Source organism: Arvicola amphibius, chromosome 6 (genome assembly GCF_903992535.2).
Source record: "Arvicola amphibius chromosome 6, mArvAmp1.2, whole genome shotgun sequence".
In the NCBI taxonomy this organism is placed as follows: Eukaryota; Metazoa; Chordata; class Mammalia; order Rodentia; family Cricetidae; genus Arvicola; species Arvicola amphibius.
This window is the reverse complement of record NC_052052.2, coordinates 16,832,511-16,847,070: the sequence shown is the minus strand read 5'-3', so window position 1 is coordinate 16,847,070 and position 14,560 is coordinate 16,832,511.

Here is a 14,560-nt window from a genome sequence, read left to right as displayed (position 1 = left end):
AACTCCAGCATATTAACAGGTCCCTCACTAAATGCTTGTCAACTGGATGAATTAATAAATGCATGTACTGCCGGGCAGTGGTGGCACGCACCTTTAAACCGAGCACTCAGGAGGCAGAGTCAGGCAGATCTCTGTGAGTTCAGGGATAGCCTGGTCTACAGAGTAAGTTCTAGGACAGTCAGGTACTATACAGAGAAACCCTGTCGTCCCAGAAAAGCAAAAAAATAAATAAATAAGTAAATTCCTATACTGCTTCATAGTATCTGTGGTTATGGAATCCAGCACAGCCTCAGAGGAACATGGACCGCTACACGGCATTCATCTTCCAGGTTCAATTCGTCTTAAGTCTGCATCATGTCCCCCTCCTCACCCCACCCACATCATTAAACTATAGCTGTTTCCTGCACAGACCAATGCTGTCTGAGCCTGCACCTACATCAAATCCTGCTGACTGCTTGAACTTGGCCGAGCAGAACATCGCAGTGAGTGTGGAGAGATGGACCACAACTGTTAACAACCAAGTGATCTTGGGCTATCTTCAGGTTCTTTAAATAGCCGTTTACTCTCTAGCTCTGGTTGTGACCTAAGGCCTCCTTTTTTTTCTTTTTCTTCTTCTTTTTTTTTTTTTTTGGCATCATAGCCAACTTTGACACAACCAGCCTCCACCCACCCCAAAGCTAAGAATGTGAAAGGAAAAACCCCACGAGTTTCCCCACCTTGCTGTAGCCCCCAACCTGATGACCCCAGCTATATAGTCTGTAACTGTGTTGATTTGTGACTTTCTTTTCTGTGACATAAGAGGTCACACTGGTGGCCAGCACTCTAGTTACTGTCCAGTCCGCTGCCTTCTCTCAGCGTATATTCCTGAACCACTTTTCCTAAATTGGAATCCTAGCACGCAGGAGACTGAGACAGGAGGTTCAGGCATCAAGGCCAGCCTGGGCTACGTCAATGAGAGACCCTGTTTCAAAAAATAAAAAATTGCCGGGCGGCGGTGGCGCACGCCTTTAATCCCAGCACTTGGGAGGCAGAGGCAGGCGGATCTCTGTGAGTTCGAGGCCAGCCTGGTCTACAAGAGCTAGTTCCAGGACAGGCTCTAGAAACTACAGAGAAACCCTGTCTCGAAAAACCAAAATAAATAAATAAATACATAAATAAATAATTATCTTAACTGGGTAGGCGCACACCTTTAATCCCAGCACTCGGGAAGCAGAGGCAGGCAGATCTCTGTGAGGTCAAAGACAGCCTGGGATACGTGGAGAATCCGTCTGGGGTTGGGGGTTGGGTACTGAGTCTTCCCCATGGTGAAATGTGTTATTTAGAATAACTTCAATCCATGTTTTCCCTAGGACACACTCATTCATATTTGACTCGGGGAGAGAGACCTTTTTTTGAGGTAGGAGATGTTCGAGACAAGGTTTTTCTGTGTAACCTTAGTTGTCTTGGGACTCACTTTGTAGACCAGGCTGGCCTCGAACTCACAGAGATCCACCTGCTTCTGCCTCCCGAGTGCTGGGATTGAAGGTGTGCACCACCACCTCCCAGTTTCTATTTTATTCTCTTAATGAAGAGTTCAAGTCTTATGTGTTTTGGGGTTTTTTTCTGGGTTTATGTGGCTATTTTGTTTTGGTAAGAAATTCAAGTAACCCGTGAATTCCCTCTGTAGGCAAGCCTTTGAAGCTTGCAAGCCCCTGCCTCAGCTCCCCAAGTAGCTAGGTTGAGCCAGATGTGCTAATTCTGGGTCAAAGATTTGACACATTTTCAGAGGTTGCCTGGGTTGCTTGCAGGTACCTGCACCGGCCCTTCCTTGCCTCACAGGCAGATGCTGGTTAGTTCTTCCTAGTGCGCTGGCCTACCTTTGCATGCCAGTCCCAGGTCTACTCTGTGCTGCTTAATGTGGATATTTGTTTGTCTGTTTTCAAAAACTTTTTTCAAAGCGTCTGCTTCCTAACTGGTGTTTGCTGCCCCATCCAGGCTTGTTCCTGCTCATTGCCTCCATCACTTACTTTGAAAATGGAGGACAGAAGTTCACGGAAGGAGGAAGTGTTTGGAGAAGCGCCCCATCTGGCTCTTCAAAGAGATCTGTGCTGGAGAATTATGGTGTCTCAACTTGCAAGTGCTTAGGGAAAACAGGGCCTAAATTTGATCTCTTTCAGGCTAGAGTAGAAAGCTTGAGCATCAGAATTTATTTTTATTTTATTTTGAGATAATGCCTGGAATCAGTAGAAAATTTGGCTGAAAATGGGCCTGGGAGATAGAATTAGCAGAATTTAATTCAAAGCCTCCAGGGGCAGCTGTCCTGGAATTCCAGGATTCTCTGGAATGGGGGTGCCATTGAGCCCCTCCATACTTGTTTGGGAGGGCTTCTCCTGCACCGTGTAACACGCTCAAACCCACAGGAACATCAGTAGAACTTTCCTGGTGAATTCCCTTTTGGTTCTCAACACCTAGTTTAATATTTTATTTGATACACATGCCTAATATAAATGTTCTTAGACTAGCAAGATGGCTAAAATAGGATTTGTGTAGCACAGTGTGGCCTCGAACTTACCATGTAACCAGCAAGGACCTTGAATGTCTGATCTTCCTGCCTCCACCTCCCAAGTGCTGAGATCACAGGCATGTACAACCATGCAAACTTTATGAGGTGCAGAGAGTCAAACCCAGGGCTTCACAATGCTAGACAAGCACTAACTCCATCACGTGGGCTGCCTCTCCAGCCCTTTAATAGCGGTTTGCTATCAACTTCAGTGTCTCACCTAGCGCCCTCCTAACTTTTGGAATATATAGACAAATTTAGACAGCCAGCCTCCAGCTGGCTTAGCCCTGTAGCTACACTGTGTTAAGAACAGCAGCTAAGTCCTAGTGATTTCTCCATCTTTCTGCAGCCTCCTACCTGATGACCCCACCTATGTATTTTGCAACTGATGCCTGGCTTTCTTTCCTGCAGCTGCAGAAGTGTAATTCTCTCTATGGGAGAAGGTCTTTCAGGGCAACTTAAATCCATGTTTGCTCTTTGTTTTTCCTGAGCGTCAGTACAACCTTGACACTTGCTACAATGAAAGAACAAAGAAGTTACAAAAGAACACCCTTATTGTGGGGCAGAAAATGGACTGTTCCCACCATCAGGGGAAAACTCAAGGCAAACTGACATTTTCCCTTAAAAGCTTTCTTTCTTTGCAGCACTGGCTTTGGAAGGCAGCCCGCTGTTACTTTAGCCTGCATCCCCTAGGAGCGCAGCATAACACGTGTGCTTCTATTTGACACAAAGCCAAGGCTGTGGAAGAGTGTGGCCCTCCCTTGTCATTAAGGGGCAATGTTAAGCAAAACCAGGGGGGATCTGCTTGCCTCTGCCTTTAGTTCCAGCATGTGGGAGGCAGAGGCAGGCGGACCCCCGAGTTTGAGGCCAGAGATCTAGTCTGGTCTACATAGCAAGTTCCAGGACAGCCAGGCGTACACAGTGAGACCATGTCTCAAAAATAATAATATAAATAAAAGTACCACCTGACTGAAACAACTATTACTAATGTTGCTAAGACCCTTTAAAGATATTTCTAAATACTCTAGAAATAATGTGAAGTCAGACAGTAGTGGCACATGCCTTTAATCCTAGCGCTCAGGACGCAGAGGGAAGTGGGCAGATCTCTGAGGGAGAGGCCAGCCTAGTCTGCAGAGTGAGTTCCAGGATAGCCAGGGCTACACAAAGAAACCCTGCCTCAAAAAAAACCAATAGAGAGAGAGAGAGAGAGAGAGAGAGAGAGAGAGAGAGAATAATGAACTGTCTGTGTCAGAATATTAAGTGTTACAGGTTGAATAATGAAGTTGGGGGCTTAACTAAAAGAAATGAGATACTGAGAGGCAGGCCTTCAGGTTTATGTAAACAGAGGCAGAGTTTTTCTGTTGCTACTACCCAGTTCCAAATAATCACACAAAAATTACAGGGCTGGAGAAATGGTTCAGTGGTTAAGAGCATTGCCTGCTCTTCCAAAGGTCCTGAGTTCAATTCCCGGCAACCACATGGTGGCTCATAACCATCTGTAATGAGGTCTGGTGCCCTCTTCTGGCCTTCAGGCATACATGCAGACAGAATATCGTATACATAATAAATAAATAAATAAATAACTTAAATTACAAAATATTTGGCCTATAGCTCAGACTTATTACTTATTTAGCTCTTACAACTTAAATTAACCCATTTCTATCAATCTATATTTTACCACATGGTTAATGGCTTTTCTCGTCCTAGAGGACAAGAGTATCTTGCTTCCCTGGTGGCTGACTTGTCTCTCCCTCTGAGACTCTGTCCTTCTCATCCCTGTATTTTCAGTTTGGTTTTCCCACCTAGCCTTATTTTGCCTTGCTATTGGCCAAATCAACTTTATTATCAGCCAATGAGAGTAATGCATGTTCACAGTATACAGGATTATCCCACAGCATTTCCCCCTTTCTGTCTAATCAAAAAGGAAGGTTTTATTTTAACATAGTAAAGTTACATACAACAAAACAGTTATCAAGTAAGAATTAGAGTTACAATTTGTAGTCTATTTGTATTTGACAAAATTAGAGAAAATAATTACCTATCCTATCTTGGTGTGCTTAAAGTTTTTTACATCTTTTTTATCTTTTATCATAACTAAGCAAAACTATAACTATAATTATCTAGTCTTTAACTCCATTAAAGACCTGAGAGATAAATAATATTATCTGAGTAAGCAGGAAGTACAGGCAAGTGAGTTCCAAAAAAAATGTGAGAAATGACAGAAACAGCTGACTGCCTGGACAGTCACCCAAGTTTTCTCTGTAATGTTGGGACATCATTCTTTGACTTGCAAGCCTAACATATCTGACAGACTTTCCCGAGAAGCAGAGAATTTTGATGGTCTGCTCTACCTTGTCTTGGCAAAGCTCAGCAGTCACCTTTCTTGTGTTCTGCTGGTTCAGTTTGAACAGTAACTGTCAACAACTGAGGCAAGGGCAGTTTCTTTGCCCACATGGTTAGCTTTTTTTTTCTTTTTCTTTTTCTTTTTATTAAAAATTTCCACCTCCTCCCCGCCTCCCATTTACCCCCCCCCATGGTTAGCTTTTTCCATAAAAAACTAATACTATATGGAGTTTCTTTTTTTTGTTTGCTTGGTTTTTTATTTTTTATTTTTTTATTTAAATTTATTTATTTTTAATTAAAAATTTCCACCTCCTCCCCTCCTCCCATTTCCCTCCCCCTCCTCTTTGATGCTGACTACCTTTTCTGGAGTACATGGATGTTGTCAGGAGCAGACATGTCTCACTATCATGAAAAGTCTAAGTTATTAAAACATTTTAAATGTCATATTTTGTAGTTTTTTGAAGTGTTAGAAGATCACCCATCTATTTGAAACATGTCTTTTTATGCCTAGAAAAACCTAACTAACATGAATATAAGTTTGATAATTGTGGATGACTATTAACCTGTATTTCTTTATTATCCTATATAACTTTTAAGGACTAAAACTTCACATTGCAAAAATAAACAAGTTGTAATAGGTACAAGCTGTATAGATATAATACCTTAAGCAAAAATGGAAACAGATATACAATATAAAGACAATAGCCTCAAATTTATAACAATATACAAAAATATCTTTTTATATATTTGCTTGCAATACTGTTTGGCCAATAGCTTAATCATATTTCTAGCTAGCTCTTATACCCTAAACTAAAACATCTCCATTAATGTGTGCATCACCACAAGGTCGTGGCCTACCAGCCAAGTTTCAGCAGGCTCCAGCCAAGGTGTCTGTCTCTGGTGGTGGCTAAATGGCTTCTCATTTATTCTATTTTGTAGGTAGGACCCTACCTACAAAAATATCTTAAATGGAAGTAGAAACATTATACAATATAACAAAAACTAACCTTAAATTTGTGTCAATATACAAAAGTCCTTACCAATAATAAACTATTTAAAACTAATAGCTGCTTTTATAGTTAGAAAGTAGACTTAATAATCTACCTTTTTATCCTATCATATCTATCCCCCTTTTCTTTTCCAAACGAGATTCCTGAATCTAATCTCTTTCATTCAGTCCCATACCTTACAACAGGTTTATATACCAGTCAAGGCCAAGCTTCTAGGCTTCTCACTGCTTCCAGACTCATCTAGATGGAAGCAGGCTTCTGCCACCAGAGTGAAGAACTACTTCCTCTATGATTCCCTCTGCCACTGTGGTGCTTTGAATAAGAATGATTCCCATGTGCTCATCTATTTGAATGCTTAGTCATCCAGGAGTTGCACTACTTGAGAAGGATTAGGAAGTGTGGCCTTGTTGGAGGAAGTGTGTCATTGAGGGTGGGCTTTGAGGTTTCAAAAGCCCAAGTGAGGCCCAGTGTCATTCTCTCTGTACCTGTGGATCTGGATGTAGAACTCTCAGCTACTTCTCCAGCACCACATCTGTCGACGTGCCACCATGCTTCCTGACTTGATAACAGACTAAACCTCTGAGACTGTGAGCAAGCTCCAATCAAATGCTTTCTTTTTCAAAGAGTTGGCATGATAATGGTGTCTCCTCACAGCAATGGAACACTACTAAGACAACCATCCTGCCATGGTGGACTGTATCTCTTCAAACAGTGAGTCACGGTGATGCCTTCCTCCCTTCTGTTGCTTTCTTCTTTCAGGATCACTCAAAGTTTAGTACTTACCAAACCTCAATGGCCCTGGGTTGGAGAAGGAAGACAAACTCAAAGGTACATGGTCCCTAAGACTTGTGTTGGCAGGAGCTACCAATTTCTATGCATTCAAGCCACCACCCAGATCCATTGCTGCCATTTGTCACTAGAGACAACACTGCTACTGCCGTTCACCTCTGCAAAGATGCCACTAGGAATCCAGAAGCAGGAAGGGAAACAACTTCCTTTAAAACAAAAATCATACCTCTGCTTCTTGTCAGTAGAGCCTAAGTGGAAGGCAGCGAGACAAGAGCTAGGAAAATACAGTTTGTCTTTCACAGAAGCGCAGCAGAGTGAGGAGGGAGAAGGTAGGGCTGAGAGCAACAGATAAATGACCAGCGTCATCTGTCCCTGTGCTTGCCCCAGTGTCCACCTCATTTATCTACGGATACTCATTATTACAGCTGTAATAGCCCTATGCTTTCTCCATAAAATTAGGCAACAATCCCTCTCCCAAATACCCATTCTCTCCCTGCCCAAAATGAGAAATGAAATTTATCTTTGCAGCTAGGGTTGTAGCCCAGGGATCAAGCATATGCTTAACACAAAGAAAGTCCTGGGTCTAATCCAGCACTGAAAAAGGGTGTGGGTTTTGTTGTTGTTTAAATACTTATCTATTTTTATTTTATATGTTTGAGTGCTTTACCTGCATATATGTATGTACACCACATTTGTGCCTACAGAGATACAATAAAGGCATCAGATCTCTGGGAACTGGAGTTACAGATGGTTGTGAGCCGTCTTATGGGTGCTGGAATTGAGCCTGGGTCTTCCGCAGGAATAACAAGTGTTATTAATCACTGAGCCATCTTTACAGCTCCCCAATTTTTAAAAAATATTTTTATGGTTTATTTAACTTTATTTTATGTGCATTGGTGTGAAGGTGTCAGATCCCCTGCAACTGGATCTTCTGACATTTGTGAGCTGCCATGTAGGTGCTGGGAATTGAACCCGGGTTCTCTGGAAGAGCAGTCAGTGCTCTTAACCACTGAGCCATCTCTCCAGCCCCTCGCCAAACTTTTTTAAGGAAGAAAGTAGACTCTATCTCTTATTTATCATTGAGTGATAAGTCCTTATGGCGTTCATCTTTCTTGTCGGCTTAACTGAATATATAGAATCACCATGGAAACACACATCTGGGTGTGGCTGTGGAGGTACTTCCAGAAAGGTTCAACTGACAGCAAAACCCTACTCTAAACATGATGGCACCTTTCTATGGGCTGGGGTTGTGGACTGAATACCAGCAATTATCTCTCTCTGCTTCCTGACAGTGAATACAATGTCACCAAAAACCTCATGTTCCTGCTGACATGTCTTCCCCACCATGATGGACTATATCCCTTAGAACTATGAGCCAAATATGGGCTGGAAAGATGATTCAGTGAGCAAGAGCACTGACTGTTCTTCTAGAGGACTGAGTTCAATTCCCAGAACCCACATGGTGGCTCACAAATCACCTATAACTCCAGTCCCAGGGGATCAGACTTCCTTTTCTGGCCTCTGAGAGTACCAGGCATTCATATGGTGCACAGATATACATATAGACAAACTAACTGTACAGATTAAATAAATTTGAAAAAGAAAAATAGCTATTAGCTGCCAGGTGGTGGTGGTGCATGCCTTTAATCCCAGCACTCAGGGGGCAGAGGCAGGTGGATCTCTGTGAGTTCGAGGCCATCCTGGTCTACAAGAGCTAGTTCCAGGCCAGGCTCTAATACTACAACGAATACTACAGGTCTTGAAAAACCAAAAAAAAAAAAAAAAAAACTATTAGCCAAAATGAGCCCTTCCTTCTGTGACTTGCTTTTGTCGGAAAAGTAGCTCCAGTCCTCTCAGGTCAACTCCCCACTCCCATCTGGGTGGTCTGTAGTTCAAGGACTAACTGGAGTGGGTTCTCCACCGTCTTCACTTCATAGCATCCTTGTCTTTTCTCAAGCTACACTCAAAGGCCTTATTTGCCCGGGAGCAGGAATTTCATCAAATGCCTTGTCCTCTTCTGACTCCTCTTCCTCCTTGCCCTTCTTCACCTCTACTTGCAGCAAGGGCAGAGACAGCAGCAGACAGCCACGGCCCCCGCCAGCAGACACGCTGGCGAGCTTCCCAACCTCCTGGGCATGACCAGTGTTTCTTTCGTTCAGCTCACTGACGGCCTTGTTGAGTGGATCTATGCCCACGCTGTCTAGAATCTTCTTGATGTCCTGGGCACAGAGGGAGGAGGTGGCCCCAAGGGTGATTAGCAGGTAGGAGGCAATGTTCAAGCCTCATTGTGCGACCTCAGGCAAGTGTAAGAAGACGCTGATGCCAGGGGGATGAGGGTTTGAAGCCATGCTTCAACATTCTTTCTCAGAAGTCTTTCTTGAATCCCTTTTATCTTCAGAGACAAATGCCGCCAAGGTGAGTATCTGTCTCCCCCACCCCACAAAGGTCTGTTGAAGGCGTGGCTGAAGGCTTGGTCTTCAGCCTGTTAAGAAAGGGGTAGAACTATTTCTTTCTCTTTTCCTTTCTTTCTTTCTTTCTTTCTTTTGTTTATTTATTTTTTTATTTTTAAGACAGAGTCTCACTGTATAGCCATGGCTAAGTCTAGAACTCACTCTATAGACTGCCAGGCCTCAAATTCACAGAGATCCGCCCGCCTCTGCCTAGGGATTTACGTGCCACCATACCCAGTATGGTGGAATTCTTAAGAGGTAGAGTTTGACTGGAAATGAAGTCATGGAGGGCATGCCCTTGAAGGGACTAGTGGGACCAGGTACCCACCCCTTCTCTCTTTGCTCCGTGGCCCCCAGGAAGTGAGCAGCTTCCTCTGGCACATGCCACACACGACATACTGCCCACCACAGATCCAGAGCAGAAGAGCTAAGCAGCCCTGGATGGAAACCTGGGGCCAAAAGCAAGCATTTGCCAGGTGGAGGTGGCACACACTTGTTATCCCAGCACCTAGGGCAATGGTTCTCAACCCTCCTAACACTGCGGCCCTTCACTGCAGTTCCTTATGCTGTGGTGACCCCCGACCATAAAATTATTTCATTGCTACCCATCACTGCCGTTTTGCTACTGTTATGAATTGTAATGTAAATATCTGTGTCTTCCGATGGTCATAGGTGACATTCAGAAGATGAAGGCGGGAGATCAGAAGTTCAAAGTTATCCTTGGCCAGCAAGTGAGTTAGAGGCCAGCCTGAACTACGTGAGACCCTAATCTCAAAACAACAACAAAACATCAGGACTGGAGAGATGACTGTTCCATATGAACACGCACCACGAAACCGTACAGACCAGAACTCAGACTCCAGAACACCTGTGACAAATTGGGCACATTGCCCACTCATATTAATTCCAGCTGTAGGGGATCTGATAGCTTTGCCAGCCTCCATACATGCTCACACATGTGCACTGGTACACATATATGTGCATATGCTTGCGCCAATACAGACGTACATAAATAAATAGAATAAATATTTTTAATTCCTTTTCTTGATGGGTGTATTGGCGCATGCTTTTAATCCTAGCACTCAGGAGGCAGACACAGGCATGTCTGTGTGAGTTCGAGACCAGCCAGGGCTGCATAGTGAGAGCCCGTCTCAAAGTTTTTTTCTTTTCTCCTCATAAATTAGTTATCTCGGGCATTTTAACCATGATGGAAATCTGACTGATGTGGCTTGAAATTTAAGGTCTTACTAAAGTAGACCAAATGTCCTTCCACTATCTCTGTTAGCTTCAGCTGAAGCCAGAGTCGATCTGAGAGAGTATCAATTGAGGAACTGTGGGTATGGCGGGGGGGCATTTTCTTGATTGGTAATTGACTTACAAGGGCCAGGACCACTGTGGTAGGTGTCACCTCTGGAGTGAGGGAGGGTTCTGGGCTGTTTAGAAAGTTGGCTGAGCTCCAGCAGAGGAGATAAGCCAGTAGGCACTGTTCCTCCAAGGTCTTCGCTTCACTTCCTCCCTCCAGGGAGCCTTGGCTTTCCTCCATAATGGACTGTAACCTGTAAACTGAAATAAACCCTTTCCCCTTCAAGCCGTTCTTAGCCCTGATGCTTAGCACAGCAACAGGGAGGCCTGCTGGAAACCGCACTGATTTATAGTTCCTTTCCGACACACCTCGTCTGCCCCTCCCTAAGCCTTTCGCTTTCATGTTCTCCGCACCAAATCCCCCATCACTTCTGAGCCCCACAGCTACTCATTATCCAAGGCTTGGCTCCAGTTCAGTTCTTCCACACGGCCCTATCCTAAAGGCACAAGCCTTCCAGAACCATCCCGGCTGCCCTGGGTTTGCTTTCTCCTGGCTACCCCACAGCACCCTGGGGATAACATCGCCTACATCTCCATTTATTGATGACTCTCTGGCTGTGGAAGCTGGAGAAATGAATTGGCAGTACATAGCAGGCTATTCATTTGAAGTCCGAGATACTAACTGCCCGACCTCAGCTTCCGGTAGTCTCCCTTAGTGCCCATGCAGGCTGTCCGATTCTGAAGGATCTAATTCTGTATCTCGCTTCACCATCAGAACTTCAAAGGCATTCAGCTGGACCCAGAGACACTGTGCTCAGATTATGACCAAGCTAGCCGGCTGGCTGAGGTAGTTAGTGACCAGTGGGGCTTGCCAGCCGGTATCAAGACAGCAGCGAACAAAATGATTCCCAGGGGTGCTGCTGGACGACAGTTGTTCACCCTAAGAAAAAAACTAGCACAGTTGGCCAAAAACTCCAAAGACCCCAAACCATAATTTTCTGGTTAGATGTCCTGGGATTGTTCGTGGCAAAGGTTAGAGGAAGTGAAATAGCCATAAGCATTCCTTTTCTGTGGCAGTATCGGTTTGGATTTGGTTTGGTGTTCTAAGGTATAGTCTCATGTAGCCCAGGCTAGACACACATTCTCTTTGTAGCAGAGGATGGCCTTGAACTCCTGATCTTCCTATCTCTACCTCCCAAATGCTGGAATTACAGGTACGAGTCACTGTGCCTGGCTTTATGGAGTTTTTAAGAGATGATTTATATATCAGTCTTTCAGTTGGATCCCCAATTCTCCAAAGCCAGCTTTGGAGGTACACACCGGTAGTGTCAAAATTTGGGGGTCAGAGGCAGGACTGCCTAAAATTCAAGCCCAACCTAGTTTATATGGCAAAATCCTACCTTTTAAAAAGTAGAAATATGAGCTGAGCATGGTGGTGCATGCCTCTGATCTCAGTACTTGGGAGGCAGAGGAAGGCAGATCTCCTTGAGTTTGAGACCAGTCAGGTGGTCTACATAGCGAGTATATAATGAGTCTCTCTCTCTCTCTCTCTCTCTCTCTCTCTCTCTCTCTCTCTCTCTCTCTCACACACACACACACACACACACACACACACAGAGAGAGAGAGAGAGAGAGAGAGAGAGAGAGAGAGAGAGAGAGAGAAACAAAGTGGGGCACACTGATGCACACCTGTAAATCCCAGTACTCAGCAGCAGAGGCAGAGGATCAGAGTTCAAAGTTATCCTCATCTTCCCGGAGAGTTCCATGCCAGCCTTGGCTACACAAGACCCTATCTCATAAAAAGAAAGGCAGGGGACTAGGCATATGGCTCCAGTCAGCAAACTGCTTGCTGCTCAAGCATGAGGACCTGAGTCTGGATCCCCAGCACCCACATAAAAAGTCAAGCCCAGTGGAGCATCCCTGTAATCCCAGCCAGAGATCACAGGAGACCTTCTGGGGTCTGCTGATCTTGCAGAACCTTGCAGAATTTGTGTGCTACGGGTCCCATGAGAGACCTTGTCTTATAAGGCGGAAGTCTCATTCTTATTGAGTGAGAATGGCTTTGCCACCAAACCTAGGACCCACACAGAAGAGGGAACTGCCCCCTCACAGATGGTCTCTGACATGTATGTGTGTGTCTGCACAATCACACAGACACATAAACTTGTATGCACAGGAGGGAGGAAGTAGAGATGAAGTGAGGGCAGAAGGTGCTCATACACAAAAAGAGACTGTTGGCATGGCTCTTTTGCCAGAGTCTACCAAGACTGAACCGGGTTTCTCTCCCTGACTGGAACTCAGTTTTCCCCATCAGGAAAGTGAGGGAACTGAACTAGGTAACTTCTCAGGGCCCTTCTAATCATAAACTCCAAACTTATCACTCAGTGCTTTCTTGTCTCTTTGTTATAAAGTATCCAGTTACTCACTGAAGACCATGGGCTGTCTGCCCTGTCTGAGGCTCTGACTGTTAGAGTTGTGCCCCGGGCCAATCCAGCGAGCACAGTGCACACTGCAGCCTGTAAACTACACCCTGGTGCTGTCTCGCTCACTCTCCCATTGCTGGGATAAGACACCCTGGCAGAAGCAATCTGACGGAAAGAGGGTTTCTTCTGGCTCACGGTTTGAAGGTGCAGTCCATCATGGTGGGAAGTCATGGCGGCAGGAGCCTGAAGCAGCTGCTCCCGTCACATTCCCTGGAAAGAAGCAAAGAGCAATGAGTGCTTCTGCTTGGCTTGCTTTTTCCTTTTAATTCCATCCAGGATCCCAGACCAGGAGATGGTTCCACTCCCAGTGGGAGGTTCTTCCTACACAAGTACACCCAGTGGCCTGTCTCCTGGGTGATTCCAGATGCTGTGAAGTTGACAACCAGTATTGACACACGCAGGTGGTACACAACCCGATTATGCTCTTTGATTTTGTAAATAAGAGTACACACACACACACACACACACACACACACACTCCTTTTTTCATGTTTGTTGAGGGATACATGTGTATGTGTATTTACATGTATGTGGGTACAAGTGTGTATGTGCAGGTGCACATACATGTCCCGGAACTTGCTCTGTAGACCAGGTTGGCCTCAAATTTAGAGATTCATTTGCCTCTGGATTACTGGGATTAAAGGCATGACACACCACACCCAGCTCAATTCCTCACAAAGCTTTTTAAAGTGTCAAGGGGATTCTTCAGGTTTAGGTTGGGGCTTTGGTTGTTGTTGCTACTGTCTATTTGTTTTGGGGATGTTGTTCAGGACTTTTGTGGATTTTAAAAATTTTTTTATTTTATTTTTAACTACAGGTATGCATGCCTCTATGGGGTACAGGCACTTGAGTGCAGGTGCCTGTGGAGGACAGAAGGAACTGTCAGATCCACGGAGCTGTAGTTTCAGGCCCTTGTCAGCTCCTCAGTATGGGTGGTGGGAACTGAACTTGGGTCCTCTGCAAGAACAGCACGTGCTCCTACAGCTGAGCCATCTCTCTAAGGCCCTGTTTTGAGGTTTTGGAAATAAAGTCTCAAACTCCTGCTCCTCCTGCCTCCCTGACAGTTGAAGTAAATCTTGGGTTGAGGTGGCCAGGCTGGGAACAGCAGAGATAGGGCGTAAAAGGGCTTGCAGTGGGGGATGAGACAGCCACGCTGACTAGATAAGAGGACAGAGAGGACTCTGTGAGAAACAGCAAAGCCAGTCTTGGCAGGCTCCAGGTGGCTCCCAGGAAGCAGCCCTGTAGAACATTCCAGAGACACTGTTGTTCTTTCATAAGTTTTTGCACCCAGTATAGCTAATTGCAGCAAACAAAATGGCTTCTCAGAAACCGTCACTGTCCTGGGAAGGAGACCACCCTAGACCTTCCACAGACAAGGCGTCAGACACTCCGAGATAGAGGCATGGCCAAGAACTCTTTGAATAAAATAGTGCAGGAAACAGCACTGAGAATTGATGAGTGGGACTATATGAAGCTAATAAGCCTCTGAGAAGCAAAGAAACAGCAGACAGGATAGAGACACTACAGAAGAAAATGATTGTCAGCTATGCTTCAGATAGGGGCTTAATATCTAGACAATGTAAGGTTTTAAACACCTAAAAAAGCCCAAGCAGTGGGGGCACACACTTTAATCACAGTACTTGG